Source organism: Electrophorus electricus, chromosome 2 (assembly GCF_041902795.1).
Source record: "Electrophorus electricus isolate QZ-2024a chromosome 2, ASM4190279v1, whole genome shotgun sequence".
NCBI classification, from domain to species: domain Eukaryota; kingdom Metazoa; phylum Chordata; class Actinopteri; order Gymnotiformes; family Gymnotidae; genus Electrophorus; species Electrophorus electricus.
The window spans coordinates 4,990,738-5,010,978 of record NC_137498.1 but is presented as its reverse complement, the minus strand read 5'-3'; the positions used below and the strand labels follow the sequence as shown (position 1 = coordinate 5,010,978).

General features: G+C 38.8%; 1 protein-coding gene and 8 non-coding genes across 9 annotated transcripts in view; all 9 read left to right on the top strand.

Moving 5' to 3' along the window:
• The window catches only part of LOC145659971 (alpha-1-antitrypsin homolog), a 268,558-nt gene that overhangs the window by 209,288 nt on the left and 39,029 nt on the right, over positions 1-20,241 (top strand). The window lies entirely within an intron of this gene.
• trnav-aac (transfer RNA valine (anticodon AAC)) lies at positions 1,316-1,388 on the top strand. Its single transcript has one exon. It is a non-coding gene; the product is annotated as a tRNA-Val (tRNA).
• On the top strand, positions 3,582-3,654 carry trnav-aac (transfer RNA valine (anticodon AAC)). Its single transcript has one exon. It is a non-coding gene; the product is annotated as a tRNA-Val (tRNA).
• On the top strand, positions 5,848-5,920 carry trnav-aac (transfer RNA valine (anticodon AAC)). Its single transcript has one exon. It is a non-coding gene; the product is annotated as a tRNA-Val (tRNA).
• trnav-aac (transfer RNA valine (anticodon AAC)) lies at positions 8,114-8,186 on the top strand. The gene has a single exon. It is a non-coding gene; the product is annotated as a tRNA-Val (tRNA).
• trnav-aac (transfer RNA valine (anticodon AAC)) lies at positions 10,380-10,452 on the top strand. The gene has a single exon. It is a non-coding gene; the product is annotated as a tRNA-Val (tRNA).
• Positions 12,646-12,718, top strand: trnav-aac (transfer RNA valine (anticodon AAC)). Its single transcript has one exon. It is a non-coding gene; the product is annotated as a tRNA-Val (tRNA).
• trnav-aac (transfer RNA valine (anticodon AAC)) lies at positions 14,910-14,982 on the top strand. Its single transcript has one exon. It is a non-coding gene; the product is annotated as a tRNA-Val (tRNA).
• On the top strand, positions 19,445-19,517 carry trnav-aac (transfer RNA valine (anticodon AAC)). The gene has a single exon. It is a non-coding gene; the product is annotated as a tRNA-Val (tRNA).

Genomic DNA, 20,241 nt, shown 5'->3' with positions numbered 1-20,241 from the left:
TGAGTTGGTGAAAAGATTGTTCTGAATGTGCATTGATACCATACTGCATCAAGCTGTCTTTGCATGATTTCTGTAGTGAAGTGGTCATCACATTTGCATTATACGTAAAAGGTCCTTGAATTGAAGCTGAGCAGAAACAGTAGTTGGTTCTTGGGTTTCTGACTCTTGTATTTGAAGTAGGCATCAGGGAATCGAATGGCCTTCTTGCAGCAGAGTGAAAAGATTTTTTGAACTCCCTACTTACTCCGATTGAGTTCTCCAATTCCTGTACTCCAAACTCTGGCACTATAACTCATGTGAAATCCCCAACGTCTTCTTCTGCAACTTGGTTCCACATTGTGCAAAATTAAAATTTCAAGATCAGAAGATTACTATCATCTTAGTATGGACATAAAGAGTAGTTTCTCTGTTGGGGCTCTATTTGCAAACTGAGAAAGTCAATATATGCAGCACACTTTTGCTCCGGTGATGCAAGGACTGTGCTTTAGGAGCTGTGCTTAAGGCTGATTTCAATTGTCACAGGCATGATGTAAAACTCATTGTAGCATGATGGGTGTGCTAATCCATGTATTTCAAACAAAAGTAAACAAAACAGAAACACCACGAGTGCATCTGTATTTGATCTACTAACAGAGATAAGTTATGCTACTTAGCTAATTCTTAAAAGTAAATTCCTTCTAGTCTCCTGACAATTAAAATCCATGCAAAGCAATGTTTATGATGCAGAATCTGTGCACTAGGGATTGCTTTCCATGCCAGTGAAACAGCTTCCAGTGATCAGGTAAAGTTCTTCATATTATTCCTAGAGAGTAACATTCTGTCTCTCAAAGGCAATGAAACAAGTAAACATTGGTTGCTGGGTTTGAATTTTGCGTCCTAATGGGGTGAAGACAATTCAAGCCAGTTTCTTAAACATTACTACAGGAAGCATAAACTTTGGTGAGTGTGTTCTCATTTTGTTTCCCAACAGAGGTTATGCTAATTAGCTGAATTTCAAAAGTTAATTTCATCAATTCTATGGCAAAGAAAAAATCCTTGCAAGGCAATGTCAAGCATACAGAATTTGCGCAATAGGTTATGCTCTATATGCCAATGAGGGAACTACAGAGATAAAGTAAAACTCTTCATAATATGCCTAGTTAGCAACAGTCTGTTCCTCAAATGGTAAGAAACAAGAGAACTTTGGTGGGGTTGTGAGAATTTCCATCCTAATGATTGAGAAGTCAGACTCCTTAGCCAGATTTAAAGCTATGATTTTCAAGTGCCAAAAATGAGCAAAAGCTGGAGAGTGAGCCCAAAGAACCTTTTAACAGTGGTTTCTGTAGTGTAGTGGTCATCACATTCGCCTAACACGCGAAAGGTCCTCAGTTCGAAACTGGGCAGAAACATCCCTCTTGATAGCACACTAGTGGGGCAATTGTTGTGTGTATGAAGTGGTTCTCTTTTTGCAGTTTGCCCTTTAGGTCCTGAGACTGAGACGCCAAGCTCCTTGTCTAATCGCGGCATCATTTTGTCATAAATCCTGTTAACAACCAGACCTTTTGGGGGTATAATTATTGATTGATATAGATGTTGAACACTCTTGATTTTTCTAGAGTAGTGGTCAATGCATTTGCTTTCCAGGTCACAGGTCCCAGTTTATATACTGTGCAGAAGCATTTCTCATCCATTTTTGCTGTTTGAAATAGTTGGAACAAAGGGAAGCATGGGCAGGTGAGGCTAAAGAACTGCACAGGGAAATCAACTTAAACTCAGCATCATGGAACTGCAGCTGAGCTGCTTTTTAACTGTATTCAAAACGTTAAAAGAAGGCAATACTGTTCATGACTTCAAAGTACAATTGAGATGAGTGAGGTTCTGAGCACAACTATTGGGACTTCAAAGAAAAAGATCTTCGGGTTTTATGGCCTTAAGCAGTGAAGATCTCACATGGCCCTGCTGCATAAGTTTAGAAAGCCAGAACAGAACCTACCATTTTCCAGGACCACCAGTTTGGACTGAAGTGTCGCTCGGACTAGAGGGTTTCCTGTCAGCTATCCAATATTTTTTCTGCAAGTTTGAATCAGATATTTCTGAAAAATTGGAATTGTGAACCAATTGAATTTTAGGTACATCTGCTCATTATTAGCATTTTAGGCCATCCAACATACCCACTAAATTTGCGTAAAATGGCAGCTATTTGTGAACTTGCTAATATGAAAGGTTTTGGCATAAATGATATTCATTCTTTTACTCAATAACTTGCACTCATTATCAGTTTTGGGTATGAGTTGGTGAAAAGATTGTTCTGAAAGTGCATTGATACCATACTGCATCAAGCTGTCTTTGCATGATTTCTGTAGTGAAGTGGTCATCACATTTGCATTATACGTAAAAGGTCCTTGAATTGAAGCTGAGCAGAAACAGTAGTTGGTTCTTGGGTTTCTGACTCTTGTATTTGAAGTAGGCATCAGGGAATCGAATGGCCTTCTTGCAGCAGAGTGAAAAGATTTTTTGAACTCCCTACTTACTCCGATTGAGTTCTCCAATTCCTGTACTCCAAACTCTGGCACTATAACTCATGTGAAATCCCCAACGTCTTCTTCTGCAACTTGGTTCCACATTGTGCAAAATTAAAATTTCAAGATCAGAAGATTACTATCATCTTAGTATGGACATAAAGAGTAGTTTCTCTGTTGGGGCTCTATTTGCAAACTGAGAAAGTCAATATATGCAGCACACTTTTGCTCCGGTGATGCAAGGACTGTGCTTTAGGAGCTGTGCTTAAGGCTGATTTCAATTGTCACAGGCATGATGTAAAACTCATTGTAGCATGATGGGTGTGCTAATCCATGTATTTCAAACAAAAGTAAACAAAACAGAAACACCACGAGTGCATCTGTATTTGATCTACTAACAGAGATAAGTTATGCTACTTAGCTAATTCTTAAAAGTAAATTCCTTCTAGTCTCCTGACAATTAAAATCCATGCAAAGCAATGTTTATGATGCAGAATCTGTGCACTAGGGATTGCTTTCCATGCCAGTGAAACAGCTTCCAGTGATCAGGTAAAGTTCTTCATATTATTCCTAGAGAGTAACATTCTGTCTCTCAAAGGCAATGAAACAAGTAAACATTGGTTGCTGGGTTTGAATTTTGCGTCCTAATGGGGTGAAGACAATTCAAGCCAGTTTCTTAAACATTACTACAGGAAGCATAAACTTTGGTGAGTGTGTTCTCATTTTGTTTCCCAACAGAGGTTATGCTAATTAGCTGAATTTCAAAAGTTAATTTCATCAATTCTATGGCAAAGAAAAAATCCTTGCAAGGCAATGTCAAGCATACAGAATTTGCGCAATAGGTTATGCTCTATATGCCAATGAGGGAACTACAGAGATAAAGTAAAACTCTTCATAATATGCCTAGTTAGCAACAGTCTGTTCCTCAAATGGTAAGAAACAAGAGAACTTTGGTGGGGTTGTGAGAATTTCCATCCTAATGATTGAGAAGTCAGACTCCTTAGCCAGATTTAAAGCTATGATTTTCAAGTGCCAAAAATGAGCAAAAGCTGGAGAGTGAGCCCAAAGAACCTTTTAACAGTGGTTTCTGTAGTGTAGTGGTCATCACATTCGCCTAACACGCGAAAGGTCCTCAGTTCGAAACTGGGCAGAAACATCCCTCTTGATAGCACACTAGTGGGGCAATTGTTGTGTGTATGAAGTGGTTCTCTTTTTGCAGTTTGCCCTTTAGGTCCTGAGACTGAGACGCCAAGCTCCTTGTCTAATCGCGGCATCATTTTGTCATAAATCCTGTTAACAACCAGACCTTTTGGGGGTATAATTATTGATTGATATAGATGTTGAACACTCTTGATTTTTCTTGAGTAGTGGTCAATGCATTTGCTTTCCAGGTCACAGGTCCCAGTTTATATACTGTGCAGAAGCATTTCTCATCCATTTTTGCTGTTAGAAATAGTTGGAACAAAGGGAAGCATGGGCAGGTGAGGCTAAAGAACTGCACAGGGAAATCAACTTAAACTCAGCATCATGGAACTGCAGCTGAGCTGCTTTTTAACTGTATTCAAAACGTTAAAAGAAGGCAATACTGTTCATGACTTCAAAGTACAATTGAGATGAGTGAGGTTCTGAGCACAACTATTGGGACTTCAAACAAAAAGATCTTCGGGTTTTATGGCCTTAAGCAGTGAAGATCTCACATGGCCCTGCTGCATAAGTTTAGAAAGCCAGAACAGAACCTACCATTTTCCAGGACCACCAGTTTGGACTGAAGTGTCGCTCGGACTAGAGGGTTTCCTGTCAGCTATCCAATATTTTTTCTGCAAGTTTGAATCAGATATTTCTGAAAAATTGGAATTGTGAACCAATTGAATTTTAGGTACATCTGCTCATTATTAGCATTTTAGGCCATCCAACATACCCACTAAATTTGCGTAAAATGGCAGCTATTTGTGAACTTGCTAATATGAAAGGTTTTGGCATAAATGATATTCATTCTTTTACTCAATAACTTGCACTCATTATCAGTTTTGGGTATGAGTTGGTGAAAAGATTGTTCTGAAAGTGCATTGATACCATACTGCATCAAGCTGTCTTTGCATGATTTCTGTAGTGAAGTGGTCATCACCTTTGCATTATACGTAAAAGGTCCTTGAATTGAAGCTGAGCAGAAACAGTAGTTGGTTCTTGGGTTTCTGACTCTTGTATTTGAAGTAGACATCAGGGAATCGAATGGCCTTCTTGCAGCAGAGTGAAAAGATTTTTTGAACTCCCTACTTACTCCGATTGAGTTCTCCAATTCCTGTACTCCAAAATCTGGCACTATAACTCATGTGAAATCCCCAACGTCTTCTTCTGCAACTTGGTTCCACATTGTGCAAAATTAAAATTTCAAGATCAGAAGATTACTATCATCTTAGTATGGACATAAAGAGTAGTTTCTCTGTTGGGGCTCTATTTGCAAACTGAGAAAGTCAATATATGCAGCACACTTTTGCTCCGGTGATGCAAGGACTGTGCTTTAGGAGCTGTGCTTAAGGCTGATTTCAATTGTCACAGGCATGATGTAAAACTCATTGTAGCATGATGGGTGTGCTAATCCATGTATTTCAAACAAAAGTAAACAAAACAGAAACAACACGAGTGCATCTGTATTTGATCTACTAACAGAGATAAGTTATGCTACTTAGCTAATTCTTAAAAGTAAATTCCTTCTAGTCTCCTGACAATTAAAATCCATGCAAAGCAATGTTTATGATGCAGAATCTGTGCACTAGGGATTGCTTTCCATGCCAGTGAAACAGCTTCCAGTGATCAGGTAAAGTTCTTCATATTATTCCTAGAGAGTAACATTCTGTCTCTCAAAGGCAATGAAACAAGTAAACATTGGTTGCTGGGTTTGAATTTTGCGTCCTAATGGGGTGAAGACAATTCAAGCCAGTTTCTTAAACATTACTACAGGAAGCATAAACTTTGGTGAGTGTGTTCTCATTTTGTTTCCCAACAGAGGTTATGCTAATTAGCTGAATTTCAAAAGTTAATTTCATCAATTCTATGGCAAAGAAAAAATCCTTGCAAGACAATGTCAAGCATACAGAATTTGCGCAATAGGTTATGCTCTATATGCCAATGAGGGAACTACAGAGATAAAGTAAAACTCTTCATAATATGCCTAGTTAGCAACAGTCTGTTCCTCAAATGGTAAGAAACAAGAGAACTTTGGTGGGGTTGTGAGAATTTCCATCCTAATGATTGAGAAGTCAGACTCCTTAGCCAGATTTAAAGCTATGATTTTCAAGTGCCAAAAATGAGCAAAAGCTGGAGAGTGAGCCCAAAGAACCTTTTAACAGTGGTTTCTATAGTGTAGTGGTCATCACATTCGCCTAACACGCGAAAGGTCCTCAGTTCGAAACTGGGCAGAAACATCCCTCTTGATAGCACACTAGTGGGGCAATTGTTGTGTGTATGAAGTGGTTCTCTTTTTGCAGTTTGCCCTTTAGGTCCTGAGACTGAGACGCCAAGCTCCTTGTCTAATCGCGGCATCATTTTGTCATAAATCCTGTTAACAACCAGACCTTTTGGGGGTATAATTATTGATTGATATAGATGTTGAACACTCTTGATTTTTCTAGAGTAGTGGTCAATGCATTTGCTTTCCAGGTCACAGGTCCCAGTTTATATACTGTGCAGAAGCATTTCTCATCCATTTTTGCTGTTTGAAATAGTTGGAACAAAGGGAAGCATGGGCAGGTGAGGCTAAAGAACTGCACAGGGAAATCAACTTAAACTCAGCATCATGGAACTGCAGCTGAGCTGCTTTTTAACTGTATTCAAAACGTTAAAAGAAGGCAATACTGTTCATGACTTCAAAGTACAATTGAGATGAGTGAGGTTCTGAGCACAACTATTGGGACTTCAAAGAAAAAGATCTTCGGGTTTTATGGCCTTAAGCAGTGAAGATCTCACATGGCCCTGCTGCATAAGTTTAGAAAGCCAGAACAGAACCTACCATTTTCCAGGACCACCAGTTTGGACTGAAGTGTCGCTCGGACTAGAGGGTTTCCTGTCAGCTATCCAATATTTTTTCTGCAAGTTTGAATCAGATATTTCTGAAAAATTGGAATTGTGAACCAATTGAATTTTAGGTACATCTGCTCATTATTAGCATTTTAGGCCATCCAACATACCCACTAAATTTGCGTAAAATGGCAGCTATTTGTGAACTTGCTAATATGAAAGGTTTTGGCATAAATTATATTCATTCTTTTACTCAATAACTTGCACTCATTATCAGTTTTGGGTATGAGTTGGTGAAAAGATTGTTCTGAAAGTGCATTGATACCATACTGCATCAAGCTGTCTTTGCATGATTTCTGTAGTGAAGTGGTCATCACCTTTGCATTATACGTAAAAGGTCCTTGAATTGAAGCTGAGCAGAAACAGTAGTTGGTTCTTGGGTTTCTGACTCTTGTATTTGAAGTAGACATCAGGGAATCGAATGGCCTTCTTGCAGCAGAGTGAAAAGATTTTTTGAACTCCCTACTTACTCCGATTGAGTTCTCCAATTCCTGTACTCCAAAATCTGGCACTATAACTCATGTGAAATCCCCAACGTCTTCTTCTGCAACTTGGTTCCACATTGTGCAAAATTAAAATTTCAAGATCAGAAGATTACTATCATCTTAGTATGGACATAAAGAGTAGTTTCTCTGTTGGGGCTCTATTTGCAAACTGAGAAAGTCAATATATGCAGCACACTTTTGCTCCGGTGATGCAAGGACTGTGCTTTAGGAGCTGTGCTTAAGGCTGATTTCAATTGTCACAGGCATGATGTAAAACTCATTGTAGCATGATGGGTGTGCTAATCCATGTATTTCAAACAAAAGTAAACAAAACAGAAACACCACGAGTGCATCTGTATTTGATCTACTAACAGAGATAAGTTATGCTACTTAGCTAATTCTTAAGAGTAAATTCCTTCTAGTCTCCTGACAATTAAAATCCATGCAAAGCAATGTTTATGATGCAGAATCTGTGCACTAGGGATTGCTTTCCATGCCAGTGAAACAGCTTCCAGTGATCAGGTAAAGTTCTTCATATTATTCCTAGAGAGTAACATTCTGTCTCTCAAAGGCAATGAAACAAGTAAACATTGGTTGCTGGGTTTGAATTTTGCGTCCTAATGGGGTGAAGACAATTCAAGCCAGTTTCTTAAACATTACTACAGGAAGCATAAACTTTGGTGAGTGTGTTCTCATTTTGTTTCCCAACAGAGGTTATGCTAATTAGCTGAATTTCAAAAGTTAATTTCATCAATTCTATGGCAAAGAAAAAATCCTTGCAAGGCAATGTCAAGAATACAGAATTTGCGCAATAGGTTATGCTCTATATGCCAATGAGGGAACTACAGAGATAAAGTAAAACTCTTCATAATATGCCTAGTTAGCAACAGTCTGTTCCTCAAATGGTAAGAAACAAGAGAACTTTGGTGGGGTTGTGAGAATTTCCATCCTAATGATTGAGAAGTCAGACTCCTTAGCCAGATTTAAAGCTATGATTTTCAAGTGCCAAAAATGAGCAAAAGCTGGAGAGTGAGCCCAAAGAACCTTTTAACAGTGGTTTCTGTAGTGTAGTGGTCATCACATTCGCCTAACACGCGAAAGGTCCTCAGTTCGAAACTGGGCAGAAACATCCCTCTTGATAGCACACTAGTGGGGCAATTGTTGTGTGTATGAAGTGGTTCTCTTTTTGCAGTTTGCCCTTTAGGTCCTGAGACTGAGACGCCAAGCTCCTTGTCTAATCGCGGCATCATTTTGTCATAAATCCTGTTAACAACCAGACCTTTTGGGGGTATAATTATTGATTGATATAGATGTTGAACACTCTTGATTTTTCTAGAGTAGTGGTCAATGCATTTGCTTTCCAGGTCACAGGTCCCAGTTTATATACTGTGCAGAAGCATTTCTCATCCATTTTTGCTGTTTGAAATAGTTGGAACAAAGGGAAGCATGGGCAGGTGAGGCTAAAGAACTGCACAGGGAAATCAACTTAAACTCAGCATCATGGAACTGCAGCTGAGCTGCTTTTTAACTGTATTCAAAACGTTAAAAGAAGGCAATACTGTTCATGACTTCAAAGTACAATTGAGATGAGTGAGGTTCTGAGCACAACTATTGGGACTTCAAAGAAAAAGATCTTCGGGTTTTATGGCCTTAAGCAGTGAAGATCTCACATGGCCCTGCTGCATAAGTTTAGAAAGCCAGAACAGAACCTACCATTTTCCAGGACCACCAGTTTGGACTGAAGTGTCGCTCGGACTAGAGGGTTTCCTGTCAGCTATCCAATATTTTTTCTGCAAGTTTGAATCAGATATTTCTGAAAAATTGGAATTGTGAACCAATTGAATTTTAGGTACATCTGCTCATTATTAGCATTTTAGGCCATCCAACATACCCACTAAATTTGCGTAAAATGGCAGCTATTTGTGAACTTGCTAATATGAAAGGTTTTGGCATAAATGATATTCATTCTTTTACTCAATAACTTGCACTCATTATCAGTTTTGGGTATGAGTTGGTGAAAAGATTGTTCTGAAAGTGCATTGATACCATACTGCATCAAGCTGTCTTTGCATGATTTCTGTAGTGAAGTGGTCATCACCTTTGCATTATACGTAAAAGGTCCTTGAATTGAAGCTGAGCAGAAACAGTAGTTGGTTCTTGGGTTTCTGACTCTTGTATTTGAAGTAGACATCAGGGAATCGAATGGCCTTCTTGCAGCAGAGTGAAAAGATTTTTTGAACTCCCTACTTACTCCGATTGAGTTCTCCAATTCCTGTACTCCAAACTCTGGCACTATAACTCATGTGAAATCCCCAACGTCTTCTTCTGCAACTTGGTTCCACATTGTGCAAAATTAAAATTTCAAGATCAGAAGATTACTATCATCTTAGTATGGACATAAAGAGTAGTTTCTCTGTTGGGGCTCTATTTGCAAACTGAGAAAGTCAATATATGCAGCACACTTTTGCTCCGGTGATGCAAGGACTGTGCTTTAAGAGTTGTGCTTAAGGCTGATTTCAATTGTCACAGGCATGATGTAAAACTCATTGTAGCATGATGGGTGTGCTAATCCATGTATTTCAAACAAAAGTAAACAAAACAGAAACACCACGAGTGCATCTGTATTTGATCTACTAACAGAGATAAGTTATGCTACTTAGCTAATTCTTAAGAGTAAATTCCTTCTAGTCTCCTGACAATTAAAATCCATGCAAAGCAATGTTTATGATGCAGAATCTGTGCACTAGGGATTGCTTTCCATGCCAGTGAAACAGCTTCCAGTGATCAGGTAAAGTTCTTCATATTATTCCTAGAGAGTAACATTCTGTCTCTCAAAGGCAATGAAACAAGTAAACATTGGTTGCTGGGTTTGAATTTTGCGTCCTAATGGGGTGAAGACAATTCAAGCCAGTTTCTTAAACATTACTACAGGAAGCATAAACTTTGGTGAGTGTGTTCTCATTTTGTTTCCCAACAGAGGTTATGCTAATTAGCTGAATTTCAAAAGTTAATTTCATCAATTATATGGCAAAGAAAAAATCCTTGCAAGGCAATGTCAAGAATACAGAATTTGCGCAATAGGTTATGCTCTATATGCCAATGAGGGAACTACAGAGATAAAGTAAAACTCTTCATAATATGCCTAGTTAGCAACAGTCTGTTCCTCAAATGGTAAGAAACAAGAGAACTTTGGTGGGGTTGTGAGAATTTCCATCCTAATGATTGAGAAGTCAGACTCCTTAGCCAGATTTAAAGCTATGATTTTCAAGTGCCAAAAATGAGCAAAAGCTGGAGAGTGAGCCCAAAGAACCTTTTAACAGTGGTTTCTGTAGTGTAGTGGTCATCACATTCGCCTAACACGCGAAAGGTCCTCAGTTCGAAACTGGGCAGAAACATCCCTCTTGATAGCACACTAGTGGGGCAATTGTTGTGTGTATGAAGTGGTTCTCTTTTTGCAGTTTGCCCTTTAGGTCCTGAGACTGAGACGCCAAGCTCCTTGTCTAATCGCGGCATCATTTTGTCATAAATCCTGTTAACAACCAGACCTTTTGGGGGTATAATTATTGATTGATATAGATGTTGAACACTCTTGATTTTTCTAGAGTAGTGGTCAATGCATTTGCTTTCCAGGTCACAGGTCCCAGTTTATATACTGTGCAGAAGCATTTCTCATCCATTTTTGCTGTTTGAAATAGTTGGAACAAAGGGAAGCATGGGCAGGTGAGGCTAAAGAACTGCACAGGGAAATCAACTTAAACTCAGCATCATGGAACTGCAGCTGAGCTGCTTTTTAACTGTATTCAAAACGTTAAAAGAAGGCAATACTGTTCATGACTTCAAAGTACAATTGAGATGAGTGAGGTTCTGAGCACAACTATTGGGACTTCAAAGAAAAAGATCTTCGGGTTTTATGGCCTTAAGCAGTGAAGATCTCACATGGCCCTGCTGCATAAGTTTAGAAAGCCAGAACAGAACCTACCATTTTCCAGGACCACCAGTTTGGACTGAAGTGTCGCTCGGACTAGAGGGTTTCCTGTCAGCTATCCAATATTTTTTCTGCAAGTTTGAATCAGATATTTCTGAAAAATTGGAATTGTGAACCAATTGAATTTTAGGTACATCTGCTCATTATTAGCATTTTAGGCCATCCAACATACCCACTAAATTTGCGTAAAATGGCAGCTATTTGTGAACTTGCTAATATGAAAGGTTTTGGCATAAATGATATTCATTCTTTTACTCAATAACTTGCACTCATTATCAGTTTTGGGTATGAGTTGGTGAAAAGATTGTTCTGAAAGTGCATTGATACCATACTGCATCAAGCTGTCTTTGCATGATTTCTGTAGTGAAGTGGTCATCACCTTTGCATTATACGTAAAAGGTCCTTGAATTGAAGCTGAGCAGAAACAGTAGTTGGTTCTTGGGTTTCTGACGCTTGTATTTGAAGTAGACATCAGGGAATCGAATGGCCTTCTTGCAGCAGAGTGAAAAGATTTTTTGAACTCCCTACTTACTCCGATTGAGTTCTCCAATTCCTGTACTCCAAACTCTGGCACTATAACTCATGTGAAATCCCCAACGTCTTCTTCTGCAACTTGGTTCCACATTGTGCAAAATTAAAATTTCAAGATCAGAAGATTACTATCATCTTAGTATGGACATAAAGAGTAGTTTCTCTGTTGGGGCTCTATTTGCAAACTGAGAAAGTCAATATATGCAGCACACTTTTGCTCCGGTGATGCAAGGACTGTGCTTTAGGAGTTGTGCTTAAGGCTGATTTCAATTGTCACAGGCATGATGTAAAACTCATTGTAGCATGATGGGTGTGCTAATCCATGTATTTCAAACAAAAGTAAACAAAACAGAAACACCACGAGTGCATCTGTATTTGATCTACTAACAGAGATAAGTTATGCTACTTAGCTAATTCTTAAAAGTAAATTCCTTCTAGTCTCCTGACAATTAAAATCCATGCAAAGCAATGTTTATGATGCAGAATCTGTGCACTAGGGATTGCTTTCCATGCCAGTGAAACAGCTTCCAGTGATCAGGTAAAGTTCTTCATATTATTCCTAGAGAGTAACATTCTGTCTCTCAAAGGCAATGAAACAAGTAAACATTGGTTGCTGGGTTTGAATTTTGCGTCCTAATGGGGTGAAGACAATTCAAGCCAGTTTCTTAAACATTACTACAGGAAGCATAAACTTTGGTGAGTGTGTTCTCATTTTGTTTCCCAACAGAGGTTATGCTAATTAGCTGAATTTCAAAATTTAATTTCATCAATTCTGTGGCAAAGAAAAAATCCTTGCAAGACAATGTCAAGCATACAGAATTTGCGCAATAGGTTATGCTCTATATGCCAATGAGGGAACTACAGAGATAAAGTAAAACTCTTCATAATATGCCTAGTTAGCAACAGTCTGTTCCTCAAATGGTAAGAAACAAGAGAACTTTGGTGGGGTTGTGAGAATTTCCATCCTAAGGATTGAGAAGTCAGACTCCTTAGCCAGATTTAAAGCTATGATTTTCAAGTGCCAAAAATGAGCAAAAGCTGGAGAGTGAGCCCAAAGAACCTTTTAACAGTGGTTTCTGTAGTGTAGTGGTCATCACATTCGCCTAACACGCGAAAGGTCCTCAGTTTGAAACTGGGCAGAAACATCCCTCTTGATAGCACACTAGTGGGGCAATTGTTGTGTGTATGAAGTGGTTCTCTTTTTGCAGTTTGCCCTTTAGGTCCTGAGACTGAGACGCCAAGCTCCTTGTCTAATCGCAGCATCATTTTGTCATAAATCCTGTTAACAACCAGACCTTTTGGGGGTATAAATATTGATTGATATAGATGTTGAACATTCTTGATTTTTCTAGAGTAGTGGTCAATGCATTTGCTTTCCAGGTCACAGGTCCCAGTTTATATACTGTGCAGAAACATTTCTCATCCATTTTTGCTGTTTGAAATAGTTGGAACAAAGGGAAGCATGGGCAGGTGAGGCTAAAGAACTGCACAGGGAAATCAACTTAAACTCAGCATCATGGAACTGCAGCTGAACTGCTTTTTAACTGTATTCAAAACGTTAAAAGAAGGCAATACTGTTCATGACTTCAAAGTACAATTGAGATGAGTGAGGTTCTGAGCACAACTATTGGGACTGCAAAGAAAAAGTTCTTCGGGTTTTATGGCCTTAAGCAGTGAAGATCTCACATGGCCCTGCTGCATAAGTTTAGAAAGCCAGAACAGAACCTACCATTTTCCAGGACCACCAGTTTGGACTGAAGTGTCGCTCGGACTAGAGGGTTTCCTGTCAGCTATCCAATATTTTTTCTGCAAGTTTGAATCAGATATTTCTGAAAAATTGGAATTGTGAACCATTTGAATTTTAGGTACATCTGCTCATTATTAGCATTTTAGGCCATCCAACATACCCACTAAATTTGCGTTAAATGGCAGCTATTTGTGAACTTGCAAATATGAAAGGTTTTGGCATAAATTATATTCATTCTTTTACTCAATAACTTGCACTCATTATCAGTTTTGGGTATGAGTTGGTGAAAAGATTGTTCTGAAAGTGCATTGATACCATACTGCATCAAGGAGTCTTTGCATGATTTCTGTAGTGAAGTGGTCATCACCTTTGCATTATACGTAAAAGCTCCTTGAATTGAAGCTGAGCAGAAACAGTAGTTGGTTCTTGGGTTTCTGACTCTTGTATTTGAAGTAGACATCAGGGAATCGAATGGCCTTCTTGCAGCAGAGTGAAAAGATTTTTTGAACTCCCTACTTACTCCGATTGAGTTCTCCAATTCCTGTACTCCAAAATCTGGCACTATAACTCATGTGAAATCCCCAACGTCTTCTTCTGCAACTTGGTTCCACATTGTGCAAAATTAAAATTTCAAGATCAGAAGATTACTATCATCTTAGTATGGACATAAAGAGTAGTTTCTCTGTTGGGGCTCTATTTGCAAACCGAGAAAGTCAATATATGCAGCAGGCTTGTCCTACGCTGATGCAAGGACTGTGCTTTAGGAGCTGTGTTTAAGGCTGATTTCAATTGTCACAGGGATGATGTAAAACTCATTGTAGCATGATGGGTGTGCTAATCCATGTATTTCAAACAAAAGTAAACAAAACAGAAACACCACGAGTGCATCTGTATTTGATCTACTAACAGAGATAAGTTATGCTACTTAGCTAATTCTTAAAAGTAAATTCCTTCTAGTCTCCTGACAATTAAAATCCATGCAAAGCAATGTTTATGATGCAGAATCTGTGCACTAGGGATTGCTTTCCATGCCAATGAAACAGCTTCCAGTGATCAGGTAAAGTTCTTCATATTATTCCTAGAGAGTAACATTCTCTCTCAAAGGCAATGAAACAAGTAAACATTGGTTGCTGGGTTTGAATTTTGCGTACTAATGGGGTGAAGACAATTCAAGCCAGTTTCTTAAACATTACTACAGGAAGCATAAACTTTGGTGAGTGTGTTCTCATTTTGTTTCCCAACAGAGGTTATGCTAATTAGCTGAATTTCAAAAGTTAATTTCATCAATTCTATGGCAAAGAAAAAATCCTTGCAAGGCAATGTCAAGCATACAGAATTTGCGCAATAGGTTATGCTCTATATGCCAATGAGGGAACTACAGAGATAAAGTAAAACTCTTCATAATATGCCTAGTTAGCAACAGTCTGTTCCTCAAATGGTAAGAAACAAGAGAACTTTGGTGGGGTTGTGAGAATTTCCATCCTAATGATTGAGAAGTCAGACTCCTTAGCCAGATTTAAAGCTATGATTTTCAAGTGCCAAAAATGAGCAAAAGCTGGAGAGTGAGCCCAAAGAATCTTTTAACAGTGGTTTCTGTAGTGTAGTGGTCATTGCATTCGCCTAACACGCGAAAGGTCCTCAGTTCGAAACTGGGCAGAAACATCCATCTTGATAGCACACTAGTGGGGCAATTGTTGTTTGTAAACAGTGTATGAAGTGGTTCTCTTTTTGCAGTTTGCCCTTTAGGTCCTGAGACTGAGACGCCAAGCTCCTTGTCTAATTGCAGCATCATTTTGTTATAAATCCTGTTAACAACCAGACCTTTTGGGGGTATAATTATTGATTGATATAGATGTTGAACACTCTTGATTTTTCTAGAGTAGTGGTCAATGCATTTGCTTTCCAGGTTACAGGTCCCAGCTTATATACTGTGCAGAAGCATTTCTCATCCATTTTTGCTGTTTGAAATAGTTGGAACAAAGGGAAGCATGGGCAGGCGAGGCTAAAGAACTGCACAGGGAAATCAACTTAAACTCACCATCATTGAACTGCAGCTGAGCTGCTTTTTAACTATATTCAAAATGTTAAAAGAAGGCAATACTGCTCATGACTTCAAAGTACAATTGAGAGGAGTGAGGTTCTGAGCACAACTATTGGGACTGCAAAGAAAGAGATCTTCGGGTTTTATGGCCTTAAGCAGTGAAGATCTCACATGGCCCTGCTGCATAAGTTTAGAAAGCCAGAACAGAACCTACCATTTTCCAGGACCAGCAGTTTGGACTGAAGTGTCGCTCGGACTAGAGGGTTTCCTGTCAGCTAACCAATATTTTTTCTGCAAGTTTGAATCAGATATTTCTGAAAAATTGGACTTGTGAACCATTTGAATTTTAGGTACATCTGCTCATTATTAGCATTTTAGGCCATCCAACATACCCACTAAATTTGCGTAAAATGGCAGCTATTTGTGAACTTGCAAATATGAAAGGTTTTGGCATAAATTATATTCATTCTTTTACTCAATAACTTGCACTCATTATCAGTTTTGGGTATGAGTTGGTGAAAAGATTGTTCTGAAAGTGCATTGATACCATACTGCATCAAGGAGTCTTTGCATGATTTCTGTAGTGAAGTGGTCATCACCTTTGCATTATACGTAAAAGCTCCTTGTATTGAAGCTGAGCAGAAACAGTAGTTGGTTCTTGGGTTTCTGACTCTTGTATTTGAAGTAGACATCAGGGAATCGAATGGCCTTCTTGCAGCAGAGTGAAAAGATTTTTTGAACTCCCTACTTACTCCGATTGAGTTCTCCAATTCCTGTACTCCAAAATCTGGCACTATAACTCATGTGAAATCCCCAACGTCTTCTTCTGCAACTTGGTTCCACATTGTGCAAAATTAAAATTTCAAGATCAGAAGATTACTATCATCTTAGTATGGACATAAAGAGTAGTTTCTCTGTTGGGGCTCTATTTGCAAACCGAGAAAGTCAATATATGCAGCAGGCTTGTCCTCCGGTGATGCAAGGACTGTGCTTTAGGAGCTGTGTTTAAGGCTGATTTCAATTGTCACAGGGATGATGTAAAACTCATTGTAGCATGATGGGTGTGCTAATCCATGTATTTCAAACAAAAGTAAACAAAACAGAAACACCACGAGTGCATCTGTATTTGATCTACTAACAGAGATAAGTTATGCTACTTAGCTAATTCTTAAAAGTAAATTCCTTCTAGTCTCCTGACAATTAAAATCCATGCAAAGCAATGTTTATGATGCAGAATCTGTGCACTAGGGATTGCTTTCCATGCCAATGAAACAGCTTCCAGTGATCAGGTAAAGTTCTTCATATTATTCCTAGAGAGTAACATTCTCTCTCAAAGGCAATGAAACAAGTAAACATTGGTTGCTGGGTTTGAATTTTGCGTCCTAATGGGGTGAAGACAATTCAAGCCAGTTTCTTAAACATTACTACAGGAAGCATAAACTTTGGTGAGTGTGTTCTCATTTTGTTTCCCAACAGAGGTTATGCTAATTAGCTGAATTTCAAAAGTTAATTTCATCAATTCTATGGCAAAGAAAAAATCCTTGCAAGGCAATGTCAAGCATACAGAATTTGCGCAATAGGTTATGCTCTATATGCCAATGAGGGAACTACAGAGATAAAGTAAAACTCTTCATAATATGCCTAGTTAGCAACAGTCTGTTCCTCAAATGGTAAGAAACAAGAGAACTTTGGTGGGGTTGTGAGAATTTCCATCCTAATGATTGAGAAGTCAGACTCCTTAGCCAGATTTAAAGCTATGATTTTCAAGTGCCAAAAATGAGCAAAAGCTGGAGAGTGAGCCCAAAGAATCTTTTAACAGTGGTTTCTGTATTGTAGTGGTCATCACATTGGCCTAACATGTGAAAGGTCCTCAGTTCGAAACTGGGCAGAAACATCTCTCTTGATAGCACACTAGTGGGGCAATTTTTGTGTGTATGCAGTGGTTCTCTTTTTGCAGTTTGCCCTTTAGGTCCTGAGACTGAGACGCCAAGCTCCTTGTCTAATCGCAGCATCATTTTGTCATAAATCCTGTTAACAACCAGACCTTTTGGGGGTATAATTATTGATTGATATAGATGTTGAACACTCTTGATTTTTCTAGAGTAGTGGTCAATGCATTTGCTTTCCAGGTCACAGGTCCCAGTTTATATACTGTGCAGAAGCATTTCTCATCCATTTTTGCTGTTTGAAATAGTTGGAACAAAGGGAAGCATGGGCAGGTGAGGCTAAAGAACTGCACAGGGAAATCAACTTAAACTCAGCATCATGGAACTGCAGCTGAGCTGCTTTTTAACTGTATTCAAAACGTTAAAAGAAGGCAATACTGTTCATGACTTCAAAGTACAATTGAGATGAGTGAGGTTCTGAGCACAACTATTGGGACTGCAAAGAAAAAGTTCTTCGGGTTTTATGGCCTTAAGCAGTGAAGATCTCACATGGCCCTGCTGCATAAGTTTAGAAAGCCAGAACAGAACCTACCATTTTCCAGGACCACCAGTTTGGACTGAAGTGTCGCTCGGACTAGAGGGTTTCCTGTCAGCTATCCAATATTTTTTCTGCAAGTTTGAATCAGATATTTCTGAAAAATTGGAATTGTGAACCATTTGAATTTTAGGTACATCTGCTCATTATTAGCATTTTAGGCCATCCAACATACCCACTAAATTTGCGTAAAATGGCAGCTATTTGTGAACTTGCAAATATGAAAGGTTTTGGCATAAATTATATTCATTCTTTTACTCAATAACTTGCACTCATTATCAGTTTTGGGTATGAGTTGGTGAAAAGATTGTTCTGAAAGTGCATTGATACCATACTGCATCAAGGAGTCTGCATGATTTCTGTAGTGAAGTGGTCATCACCTTTGCATTATACGTAAAAGCTCCTTGAATTGAAGCTGAGCAGAAACAGTAGTTGGTTCTTGGGTTTCTGACTCTTGTATTTGAAGTAGACATCAGGGAATCGAATGGCCTTCTTGCAGCAGAGTGAAAAGATTTTTTGAACTCCCTACTTACTCCGATTGAGTTCTCCAATTCCTGTACTCCAAAATCTGGCACTATAACTCATGTGAAATCCCCAACGTCTTCTTCTGCAACTTGGTTCCACATTGTGCAAAATTAAAATTTCAAGATCAGAAGATTACTATCATCTTAGTATGGACATAAAGAGTAGTTTCTCTGTTGGGGCTCTATTTGCAAACCGAGAAAGTCAATATATGCAGCAGGCTTGTCCTCCGGTGATGCAAGGACTGTGCTTTAGGAGCTGTGTTTAAGGCTGATTTCAATTGTCACAGGGATGATGTAAAACTCATTGTAGCATGATGGGTGTGCTAATCCATGTATTTCAAACAAAAGTAAACAAAACAGAAACACCACGAGTGCATCTGTATTTGATCTACTAACAGAGATAAGTTATGCTACTTAGCTAATTCTTAAAAGTAAATTCCTTCTAGTCTCCTGACAATTAAAATCCATGCAAAGCAATGTTTATGATGCAGAATCTGTGCACTAGGGATTGCTTTCCATGCCAATGAAACAGCTTCCAGTGATCAGGTAAAGTTCTTCATATTATTCCTAGAGAGTAACATTCTCTCTCAAAGGCAATGAAACAAGTAAACATTGGTTGCTGGGTTTGAATTTTGCGTACTAATGGGGTGAAGACAATTCAAGCCAGTTTCTTAAACATTACTACAGGAAGCATAAACTTTGGTGAGTGTGTTCTCATTTTGTTTCCCAACAGAGGTTATGCTAATTAGCTGAATTTCAAAAGTTAATTTCATCAATTCTATGGCAAAGAAAAAATCCTTGCAAGGCAATGTCAAGCATACAGAATTTGCGCAATAGGTTATGCTCTATATGCCAATGAGGGAACTACAGAGATAAAGTAAAACTCTTCATAATATGCCTAGTTAGCAACAGTCTGTTCCTCAAATGGTAAGAAACAAGAGAACTTTGGTGGGGTTGTGAGAATTTCCATCCTAATGATTGAGAAGTCAGACTCCTTAGCCAGATTTAAAGCTATGATTTTCAAGTGCCAAAAATGAGCAAAAGCTGGAGAGTGAGCCCAAAGAACCTTTTAACAGTGGTTTCTGTAGTGTAGTGGTCATCACATTGGCCTAACATGCGAAAGGTCCTCAGTTCGAAACTGGGCAGAAACATCTCTCTTGATAGCACACTAGTGGGGCAATTGTTGTGTGTATGCAGTGGTTCTCTTTTTGCAGTTTGCCCTTTAGGTCCTGAGACTGAGACGCCAAGCTCCTTGTCTAATCGCAGCATCATTTTGTCATAAATCCTGTTAACAACCAGACCTTTTGGGGGTATAATTATTGATTGATATAGATGTTGAACACTCTTGATTTTTCTAGAGTAGTGGTCAATGCATTTGCTTTCCAGGTCACAGGTCCCAGTTTATATACTGTGCAGAAGCATTTCTCATCCATTTTTGCTGTTTGAAATAGTTGGAACAAAGGGAAGCATGGGCAGGTGAGGCTAAAGAACTGCACAGGGAAATCAACTTAAACTCAGCATCATGGAACTGCAGCTGAGCTGCTTTTTAACTGTATTCAAAACGTTAAAAGAAGGCAATACTGTTCATGACTTCAAAGTACAATTGAGATGAGTGAGGTTCTGAGCACAACTATTGGGACTGCAAAGAAAAAGTTCTTCGGGTTTTATGGCCTTAAGCAGTGAAGATCTCACATGGCCCTGCTGCATAAGTTTAGAAAGCCAGAACAGAACCTACCATTTTCCAGGACCACCAGTTTGGACTGAAGTGTCGCTCGGACTAGAGGGTTTCCTGTCAGCTATCCAATATTTTTTCTGCAAGTTTGAATCAGATATTTCTGAAAAATTGGAATTGTGAACCATTTGAATTTTAGGTAC